This window comes from Melopsittacus undulatus, chromosome 7 (genome assembly GCF_012275295.1).
Source record: "Melopsittacus undulatus isolate bMelUnd1 chromosome 7, bMelUnd1.mat.Z, whole genome shotgun sequence".
NCBI classification, from domain to species: Eukaryota; Metazoa; Chordata; class Aves; order Psittaciformes; family Psittaculidae; genus Melopsittacus; species Melopsittacus undulatus.
Window position 1 is genome coordinate 6,887,625 of NC_047533.1, and position 11,648 is coordinate 6,899,272.

The following is an 11,648-nucleotide window of genomic DNA, read 5'->3' on the forward strand; positions in this document are numbered from 1 at the left end:
TTAACTTCACCGCCAGGAGACAGCAGAAATTAACAAAGATGTCCTGCAGTGTCTCGGATCCTTCCTTTTAGTTCTCCAAAATACTTAGTGGCAAACTCCATTCAACCACAATCTCATCTCCAGCATTATTCAACATCTGCATAGGGTAAAGAGGAGAGACATATAGATACCACGAGGATGGGACCAGAAAGAGCAGTACATGCTGCTACTTGAGTTTCTTTCTGCCTTACATCACAATATCTCTGTCTGCATTTTTTAGTATATACCTGGAGGGAAAACAACTAGAACTGTTGACTGTCATCAGTGTGATGTTGATGAGATACATTTCAAGCAAAACAAGTACTTTCCACAGCTTCATCTAACATTTAGCCATCCATCCTCAGGTTGTCAATCTCTTCAGCCCTAGAGATCTCCTTGAGCTTCTAGAAATTCATTTAATGACAGTATAAAAACCACTGATTTGCATCTGAAATGGGACTGAATATTACATGAGTCCAGATACTGACCCACTCTTAGTGAGGAAAGCTATTTTTTCTTCCCCATAAGACTTCCTATCACAGCTCTATCTTTGAAACCTGTTGTGTTGGGGTTTTTATAAACAGTTGTTGAGACAGCAACAGAAGTCACCACAGGAGCCACACAGGCTTTCATCCTCTGCACTTACTGCACTGCACTAAACAGACTGAATTGACACCCAAAGACCTCCCTGGATTTCACTCTAATTAGCAGTTCCTCCATTCCCCACTAATGGTTGTCCAAGGATATCTGCTCTTCTGTGGAAACACAGTGAATGAGGGCACCATTGCCTAGGGAGGACTGGAAACTGTTCAGGGACCAGCAGCTGGGAACTTACTTCAACAAGCACTCAAGCAGCAGCACATCTACTAAAACAACAACATTTCCTCTAGTAGATGAAGAGTTGAGTGAGATTATTACAGCTTTATCTAGTTTTGAATACCTAGTAGGTTAGATACCACAATGAAAGAAGATGCCCAAATAAGCAGGTACCAGGACAGACACTTTCAGTTGCCTCACTGGTGAAAAAAGGTAGCCTTAGATAAGTGGCTATACTTAGACTGTGCTTCATTATGAGTCAAAAATTCCACCATGACAATGAGCTACAGGATATTTATTCAACTCCAAAGATAATTTGTACTTTGGAGAAACATACAGGACCTGACATATAGTGAAAATAGAATCATAGAATAGTTAGGGTTGGAAAGCACCTTAAGATGATCCAGTTCCAACCCCCTGCCATGGGCAGGGGCACCTCACACTAAATCATATCACCCAAGGCTTCATCCAACCTGGCCTTGAACACTGCTAGGGATAGAGAATAAGCTTGTTATTATAGTAGCAAGTTAGAGACGGCTGTCACATTTCAGAATGTTAGAACAGCCTTTACTATTTTTTACAAAGAGGATTCTGTACTAAAATGCATCCTGAGTTCTTGTCCTGCATCCATATGTTACAAAAACATCAATATATCCTCAAAATAATTTTACTTATGATCCAGTATTTTCATCTTGCTGAGTTGTTTCACAAGCCTCAATATTCTATTTGTGGTAAAGCAGTGGGCTAGCAAGGATTATACACAGTTTATGTCAGGAAACAGCTGTCTGCAAGACAAAACCTTTCATAGGAATCTTTGTAACTCTGTGGGTGCCTACCCTTACAATTATTCTTGACCTTTCTCCTGCTCATGGCTCCTCAGCACACTTTAGTAAATGCTGCAGTCTTGCACAAGGAAAGCTAAAGAACCTAATGACAACCAACAGGTTTTTCTGATTGTGGGGTTTTCAGTACTTTTTTCATTTCATGATCATTTTTTCCCTCCTATTTTAAGCTATTCCTGTTGATTGAACTTCTAGTTTACCCCCTTAGTAGGAGCCTGCAGTAGAAGTGGTCTGGTGCCAGGGAGTCGAGAGAGATGATGATGTGCAGCACCTTCCTGAGACTGACAGACTGCAATTAAAAGAGAAAATCATTAGTTACTATAGAGACCAAATCCCATCATTTTAATTAATGTCAAGATCCTTCTATTGCTGAAATTCAAAGAACAGGTAAATACCAATTGTTTTTGCAAGAGGGCTCTATTTTGTCTTAAGATAAAGCACTTAAGTTGAAGGCAGATACTGGTCAAAGGAAATTATCTTCCCTTACAATTTAGTATTAGGTTTTGACCTAGGTTTTGACTTACAGGTTAAAAGAAGGTGGCAGAGGTGCAGTGTGATGAAAGGGTTGAAGCACTGCAAAACCAGAGAGCTGGCTTCACTATGACAACTACATGATTTCCATTTTATTATCCCTGCAGTGGTGTAATGACACCAAGGTGGAGAACACTAAGCTTGACCTTGCTCAGGGCATGTGAAATCCCAGTGCTCATGGGCTGCTGCAGCCTATGAAAAAGGGAGTGTTTCAGGCTTACAAGGAGACTACAACCATGCTGGAAACCCCGGGTGGCCTCATTTAGATAAGCTTTCAGCTGGAAAACAAACCCTGTGACTATGAACCGGGAGCAGTTATGAATTACCCTATGCAAAGCAAATCTGGGACCATAAAGAGACCCCCATAATATCTGTAGTATGAAATAGTTCTCTGGAAAGATCTCTGGTGTAAGAAGACAAAATTAGTCTGTGAGAAAGAAGGGGAAAACCCAAAGCTATGACTTTTTTCAGTATGAGTATCAGGAATCTCAAGAAACCTCAAACCACTGCCTGTGTTTTATTTTAGCTGCCTGTACTGATACATATTGGCTACAGGGAGCAATTTCTAGGCAGTTTATGAAAGTTTAGCTGTCTATACATTTATACAGAGTATACCAATATTGTGTAGTAAGGAAAGATTGGCAGCTAAGTTTTAAAGACTAGATCAAGGATTTGAGATCCAACATTTGCAACAATCCGACTGGGGCATTTGAAAAAGAAATCTGTTTATTTTGCAAATAGTTCTTATTTCTAGAGCCAAAAATGATTGTAAAAGAATTAGATTAGTAACCAGGAGCCCAAACAAGCTTATTCAGCTTATTTTACTGCTTGTGTTGATGACACTCTCTTTTGTCTTCATCCAGTAGTGGGAAGCACTTTATCATCTTCTGGTTTGGAAAAAGACCCAAGCAGCTAATGTAAAAAAAATATATTCTCCAGTAGCTGCAGCGTGATTCATTTTCCACCCCACAAGATCACTGTGTGCTTGAAAGCACCCTAGAGCTTTATTTGCTACATTATAGTCATCAACAATCATAAAGCATCTTCTTCCTTCTGCACCGCTAGCACTTGAGAGAGTGAGTATGGTCGAGTGGAATGAGCAAAGGGTTGAAAACCAGGGACTTTTTATTATAAGCCTAAAACAGCTTGTGACTTGCCTTTGGCTTTGGTTAAATAATGCTGGACTCAATTCCCTGAAGCAATAGTCCTCTGCTCCAGCTACAGACATTATAGACTCTAGCCCATATGACACTCAGACCTTGATATCAGCATTCTAAAATGTGGATAATAAAAATGGTTTCTGGTCAGGCATTTTGGGGTTCATCAATAAAGAGTAGTAGGTAACAGAAAAACATTTTAATTCAGGTCTGAAAATCATTTTCAAAAGAGAAATTACTCATTGATGTTGTTCCACATCATTCTCCTCAGATGAGAACGTGGAGGAAATCCTGTACATTATATTTCCCTGTTGCTATACAGAAAGTAGACTTGGGGACTTCTCCCTTTTCTACATCGTTAGAACAGTCCAATCCCAGCAGTAGAGAATGAAAAGTCTGGGGTTTAGACTATTCCCCAATCTCCCTACAGCAGCAATCCTCTGTACCTTAGAGGTATGGTGCAGCCTTATGAGTACAGTTGTACTTAGAGGTACCTAAACCCTCCCCAGAACAGTAACAGACATGATTATTGTAAAAGTTTATAATCTTACCCAAAAGCAGTTCATCTTTTCCATCAATCTACAATTCTTCGTCTGCCATGTGGCCAAATGGAAACATGCCCTGGGACAGAGAGGGAGAGACTGAGGCAGGTTGGTAGGACCATGCACAAGACCTTTACTACTGCCACTATGGAAATAAGCCAGAGGAAAAAGTATGTGTCCAGATTGCATCACCATGACCGTACTACTCTTGAGTGACCTCCAAGGACAATCCTTAGAGAAACAGCTTCTGCCAGGGAATGTGTAGGAGAAATATCAGGGACAACACTGTACTACTCTCACATGTATATAGAAAGCTGAATGGTTTGGAGCAGGGCAATAGATTTACTGGCCTCCACCACTCTGGACAGCCACACAGAAGCCATCAGAATGACTCACAGAAACGAAAACTAGACAAAACTTTTCAATATCAGCATCCCAGTATTGATCTCAGTTGGTGCTGCCCACAGTTGTGTTAGAAAGAAACAGGTATACAAATATATTCAGGACATGACCTTCAGCATTGCTTTTAAGAAAATGTGTTTCTCCTTAGCATCTTTTGGTTCTGTGTCCATAAATTAATTATAGACATTTAGACATTGTCAGGTGACAACAAAAAAAGAAGTATAAATAATTATTTTCATGCTTTTCAGGCTGGTTTTGTTTAAGAAGTTTAAAAAAGCCCATGTCATCTGAAGCTAAAGTTCATCTGCATCTTTTTAAAATGCCATTACACTGATTTTTTCCCCATTCATTTTTACTCACATAATTTTTCCCATCCTATCCTTCCAGCTCCTTGCTGCTCCACACGAATGTTCTAGATGCCAGCAGAGATCTGTTTGCCTGCATAACTTTCAGTGAAAATGTAAAACAAACACAGCAGTGTGTGGAATATAAAACACAATTTTAGCAGTGAAAATTTCTGAGTTATATTTCTCCCAGTCTACTTTTATATCAAAATCTTTTAACTGAGTTAAATGTAGCATTACTCTTCATTTTACATATTGGATGTATTTTGCTGATGTCCTACAGTTGTGTAGCTCCCTGCTGTATGAGTTTATCCCTTCAATTTACTTTTTGTTCACTTTGCTCATTTTCTGAGGTGATGAATTTAACACCTGGTACCATTTTCCTCATGTCTCTTGTTGTTCTCTTCAGGATATCTATGCAAGCCACAATCCATGAGTGTTTATGTTCTGTGTCATTGCCAGCTGAAGACAGCACTGAACCACTTCAATAGATTAATTTTCTTGAGGTGGACCTTGCTACTAGTCTATTTTCCAGCTGGACAGAATAACCAGGTTGTGTCACCCCAACCAACAGAGAGTTTAATCCTCAGGCCCTCGATATTCCATAAATCTGTCTGCAGAGAGCCACTGCTAGAAATTCCTTGTCGTCTATGTCATATCTTGTAAAATCTGTTGAGCCTACTTCGAGCGTGTGTCTGCTTTGACTTTTCCTGAAGAACAGTCTCTCTCTGGAAGGAAAGTCTGAACCACAGCATTTATCTTTCCGCGCATTCAGATAGGCAATTGTGAAAGTCTCTTTCTCATGGGGATATTTTCCAATGAGTCAGATTTGCTTTCTCTGGATTGACAAGTTCTGACAGAGAAGTATTCATTATGTCTCACAGTGTTAGACAACTGGACACCCGCGGAGAGCTGAATAAAAACACATAACTCCATCCTGAAGCCAGTTCTCAGGCAAGGCTCCCATTAAGGAAAAACAGGACCTTTTCCTGAGTAATCAAGAGGGACTAAGAAAACGAGGCAGGATTTCAGATGTCTTTGGGTGCATAGGAACTGAGATTCGGGCTCACAAAGTATCTCCATAAAATAACCCTAAACCATATTTGTGTTTAAAATATATTACAAGAAACAGCACAAATGCACTCCTTTTGATAATCCTGAGCAGTCAAAAATAAACAATTCATTCCACTTCATAATCAGAGGCAGTTCACAGCAAAAAGATTTGGCAAAAAGAATAAATCTGAAACATCCTTTTCCTTATTTTTATCATTGCAGCACAACACAGATAAATGAAACAGCTGAGCAAAAAGCTATAAAAGAAGCACTTCCTTCAGATTGAAAATTGAAGAGGAAAAAACAAGAAATGATCTTAATTGCTAATCCCCATTCATGCTGGATCTTTACCAGGTCCATACTAATGTCTTCTTGTTCTAAATAATTTCTATATTTCCGATAAAACTTCTTCCTTTCTGAGAAATTTTAGCATCTAGTTGTCATAAGAACATCTTCATTTCAGATTCAGTTCTTGTATTTAAATGGGAAAATACAGTGTCAGATTATTCAAAAAAGGAATTCTTAGAATGACATCTCTATTAAATATTACAGCCCTTGTTTCTTACTAGAAGAACTGGAACTTCATTAATAAAGAGAATCAACAAATGAATACTTCAGTTCTTCACAAAAGAAGGAAAGAGAAGGGGAAAAAGAAAAAAAAACATAGAAAGGGGGAAGAAGAGCACAAGAGAAAAGACAAAATTAGTAAACCGGGATGGAAAAACCTAGTTACACCTGAGCTCAGTTCTTTAAGCCCACCTAAAAAACTCACATCAGTTAGGCTGCCCTTAGGTTTTGCATTGCTAGTGTAAAAGAATTAGGATTGGAGATCCCAAAGATGAGAACAGAAGGTCAAATACTCAACAGCCAGCCAAGAAATACAGACTTCTCCAAGGATTAGCTGTGAGAAGCATTTGTTAGTGGAAGGACAACAGGGTAATAACCTGGGGATGGGGCCACCCCATCCCTGTTGCCATCTACAGGTGCCTTTCTGCTGACCGCAGACAGGCATGGAACAGATTCCAAATCTGTGATGTGGATCAGGAGGCAGTGGTTATGTTCTTCCTTTTCATCAATCATTCATTTGCTTTCCGAATACCCAAAGGGTTACAAGAGCTCAGAAAAAGCTGTGGATTTCAGAGCTTCCCAGCCACAAGTTTGATGCGGAAGTGATCCTTTCTTTGCATAAACCAACAAACAATTGCCAACTAACATTAACTTCTATATTATGTACTCATACAGTCTCCTTTCCTTCTGCACATGGAAACCTCCCAGTCTTGTAATGTTTAATATTACAACATTCTTCTCTATTTCTACACATATTCTCTTTGTGCAAAGGAGGCAGAGAGATTACAGGTTGCAGGGTGGAAGGTAGGGTGCAAACTGTTCAATACATTGTTATTGGGTCTTCAGAAGTGCCTAGATCCACAAGAAACTCAAGAAGCTGGGTGCAGAGCTGCTTCTTAAATGCTCCCCACATGCCTGCTGCATCATAAAGTGCTTAACACCTTTCCAAAATGTGGCTTTAAGCTATTTCTCTCAGCTTGGTGGAGAGTTTCGAGCAAGAAATCCCCAGTCTTCCACTGGAACTGACCATCAGTTTCTTTCTTTCCTTTTTCCTCTCATTTTCTCTCTCCCTCGATGACCTTAAAACAATGTAGATAGACTAAGGAAAACAGAACCATATCTTTAGCTGGAAGAAGAGCAAAAGAATGGAAATTGACTCAATATGTTCCGGAACAACTCACAGTTGATATTCACGGAAGTTGAAGTCAGACAAATTCAGACCAAAAATAAAGCTGTGCCTTCTTTTTTCCCCCCCAGCAGTGAAAATGATTGATCACTGACACTGTTTAAAGATGCCTGCAATATTTTCCATCACTAGCAACTTGTAAATCAGCACCGGATGACTGCAAAAAGAAATGTTCAAATTCAAGTAAAAATTAATTGAGGGAAGACCTATGACCTCTGCTACAAGGGATCAAATGGTCACAGTAGTCTTTTTTAGCTTTACAATCTATTAATTAGTCCTTTCTATTCCTTCCTCTTGGATGATACTTTTGATTCTGCTGCTTCTCAGTGCTTGGGTTCATCTAGATTTCTCTTCTTGGGCACCTATAGGCAGGTCTATTAAAGGTCTATTAAAAACACCATTAACCCCTGCAAAGCTTATTTAGCTGCTCCCATTTCTCAGGCACAGGACACCTGTTCATCAGATGGCAGTACAAAGTCTTGAAGGAAAGCCCAAATCCTAAAGCAGCAAAACAAGCCCTGGAAAATCCTTGGGGGTTTCGGGGCATCAACCACACTGTGAAGCACATCTGCAGTGGCAATGACAGCCAAATGTGGCTGTAACCCATTCTTAAGCTCAAATTCATTTCCAGACTATAAGACTGAGAATGATGTATGGTTTGAACTTCAAAATGTTCTTGCAGAAGACAGCCTTAGCATTGATGTTAATTTATTCATAGAGCATACACAAATTAGGCACAGGCCAATCCACCAGTAGGTACATGAAGTTCAGCTATTCATAAGCACAGCACGGCTATTTTCAAGATGTGCTATAAGCAACCTGACACTAATATGAATAAGAAACACTTCAGTCCAGTATGCTTGAATACAGTCATCCATTCTTCATTTGACAGCAGAACTTTTGCATAATTCTCACTGGCTGGACCAGCAATCACAAATCTATGCACTCTGTGGTTTTGCAGGAGACTAGCAAAGACCTGATTGTCATTAGCAAAAGAGTTTTAGTTCCAATCAGTTTTTAACAGCTCAAGAATACTTACCTTCTGGTTTTATTTCTCAATATTTTAGTTTGACAATACAATAGCTCAACATTTTAGCCTCTCTATGAAAGGTATACGCTTGAGACACCTTTCCCATTTGGGTACATCCAGGAACCCCGCCTTTCCTAAAGTGTCTCTACATTACAGATGTAACTAAAAGACAGTACAGAAACACCCAAACCAGCTCTAAACTAACCTCTAAACTAGGCTCTGTTAGTACCCTGGGGCAGCAGCATGGACCTCAACACACACATTTTTTCTGCACCATGACTGTAAATTAAGAACACATCCATCATCATACAGCACATACCAAGATAAGGCAAAACTGATAATTCTACCTGCATTACTCAGTCCCTCAGACAGGCAAATGGTTCAAATTATTTGAGGGTTTGGTAAATAAGTCATTTAAAGACACAGCAGAAATTGCTGGTGTTACAGTTTTGTCCTTTTTTACAGGGATAGTATTTACAAATTACCACTTAATACACTTTTTCTCATGACCTCAAAAATGCACCTTTTTACTGTAAGGGAAATTTTATTGGTGACTGAAACCTACAGCAGGTCATGAGGCCAGAAAGCAAACTAAAATCTTCTCTCTGTATGAAACTGTATGAAAAATATTAGACACAATATTTTATGTAATATTAGTGCTGTTTGCTTGGTATCAGAGGGAGATGCTGTCAGGTCAAAATCCCTCCAGCAAGGCAAGATTCATGTCACTTATCACAGAATTACAGAATGGTTTGGGTTGGAAGGGACCTTAAAGCTTATCTAGTTCCAACCTCCTGCCATGGGCAAGGACAACTTCCACTTGACCAGGTTGCTCAAAGATCCATCCAACTTAGCCTATTTAATTGTATATATCTATAATGTGAACACCTATATCAAAGCTAGTCACCTTCAGTTTCTGTTATCTCACAACACAATTTTAAGACAGAGTTCATCTGTCTTATTTATTTTAGACGTCCACTGTAGGGTGAGATGCATCACAACCTGAAAGTGCCCATTTCTCTGTACTGACTCTAAAAGAGCCTTTACAACAGGCTCAGCTGTAGACATCTGCACTGCAAACCTTCCCTGTTGATCAGTGTGTGTGGCTGCTGTCTCCAGCAATTGCTATTTTAATAGGCTGAGAGGACATGTGCCAAAATATCATTATTCAATGACATTAATAAAATTATGTAGGCAGCTAGTGTCAGTCACACAGCAGATGTTTAAGTGCTGCAAAAATGCCATGATTTTCTGAAGGATGTAGTTGTAGGTGGCCTAGAAAAAAGTATAGTCATTTTTTATACAGATATCTATTTCTATGCACCAAAGAATAACAAGCACTGGTTTAAACACTGAGCTTGGAAAAGTGGGCAACACTGCAGAAGCACAGCAAAGAATTCCCAGATGCAGTTATTATATTCACAGAGATGTGGACTGTACACAGGGCACATTTATCATAAGTGATTTATTAAACTTGGGCTAAATTAAGATTACAGGAGTTATCTCCCTGCTGATTCAAGTATTGGACTTGTCTGTTGATTATTAATCTATTTTACCGTGAGAATGAGTAATATAAAAAACCTCAAAGACTTGCCTTTGAAATTTTATGCCATATGAGTAGGTTTGAAAAGTTTCCTTAGAGTGTCTATTTAGCCACTGGAAATGCTGCTTATTTTTTGCACAGGTAGGAAACCAAAGAATTGGGCAATTATCTTTTTCCATGTTTCCTGAACTTGTATCTACTTCGATATAACAATCTACCGTGACAAACTCTTCTCCCAGCTTATAAAAGGACCATTCTTCGAAGCTGATAGCAGCTGTTTTGTAGCTGTCATACCACAGAATATGGGCAAGGTCACTCCCTGTAGCAAATCTGTAAGCTAAATTGCAGAATTTGATCTGGTGCCAAATTCTAAAAGCAGAGATACCACATTATGGTGAACTGTGGTGGCCAGAGTTTAATGTATTTCTTATTAAAATCAATGGAAAGTTTATTTCAATGAGGGTTGGATTGAGTCCTAATTACATGTCGACAAATGCTTCCCGTATGCCAGTTGTGGTGTTAGAGCTGCTGTTGATTAGATGTCCTTATAATGTTCTCTTCAGTCCTGTGGCCAGTGATGCAATTAATTTCTATTGTCAAAATTAAATTTAATTAAAACTAATTTTACTATTGAACACCAGATAATTCACCCTGATACTTAATTAGCCAGCAGCCTCACTTCCACTTCTACCAGCACAATTTTCCACATGTTGTAGGGATATACAATAACTGGTATAATTTTTACACTAACTGCACAATGACCAGTGTCTACCAAATTGCTTTGCAGATACAGCAAGACTATAACAATCCTGATTACAGTTCTCTTGCTTTAAGAACATTTTTCTGTATCGTATTTTTTCCTTTGTTAATAATAGTAAAGGTTCTTGAAGATCTTAGACTGGAATACAGGTACATGCTTATGTTTCATAACCACTTGAAAATATGAATCTGGCTCACCTCTTACCAAAAGAAGCATGAGTCTTCCTGCTGGTTTTAGTGTAAGATAAATGAAGATCTTAAAGAAATAAATACAGGGTATAATAAGAAAAATCAAGGAATTGAGATTGTAATGAATTTCTGTTTGATGTTACTATAGGAAATGGTCACCTGATAACTGGAGCTTATATTGGGATGAAATTTTCTAATGAATTAGTTTTTATGTATATTTCTTATTCTACTATGAGACTGGTCCCATGTATCGGAACGTGTGTGCACGCATGCATGTGTGTGTGTGTTTTTGCCACTCATTTTCTTACAGCTTTTTTTTGATGGTTGATGTTTTTCCCCCAATGAAACATTGTTCTCTCTGTCTCATTTTTGTCTCTCTGCATTTAATTTGTCTTCTGGGTTGGGGGCCACTGTTGGCTGAGGATCTATCCTTCTTGTAAGTGAGACACAGCTATTTCTGTTACTTAGCTCCTGCTGTGCCAGAGGATTTATTTGTGTGTGGCTATTTTGTTTCTGGGCATTGGATTAAACTACTAAAGGAGCAGTCTGGGAGGTAAGGAATGCTGGGAACAGCTTTGTGTCAGCTCTGCTGAGCTCCAAAGACAGGCTTTCAAAGCCTTCCTTTTACCTAACTCTCAGATTTTCCAAAGCTAGCTGTTGATGACATGA

At 39.0% G+C, this 11,648-nt stretch overlaps 1 long non-coding RNA gene across 1 annotated transcript; it reads right to left on the bottom strand.

The window, feature by feature from the left end:
* Nucleotides 1-16: 16 nt before the first annotated feature.
* Nucleotides 17-4,041, bottom strand: LOC117436475 (uncharacterized). Its single transcript, XR_004549844.1, has 3 exons — nucleotides 3,916-4,041; nucleotides 1,877-1,965; nucleotides 17-136 (listed from the first exon to the last, which is right to left on the bottom strand). It is a non-coding gene; the product is annotated as an uncharacterized lncRNA (long non-coding RNA).
* Nucleotides 4,042-11,648: the final 7,607 nt, after the last annotated feature.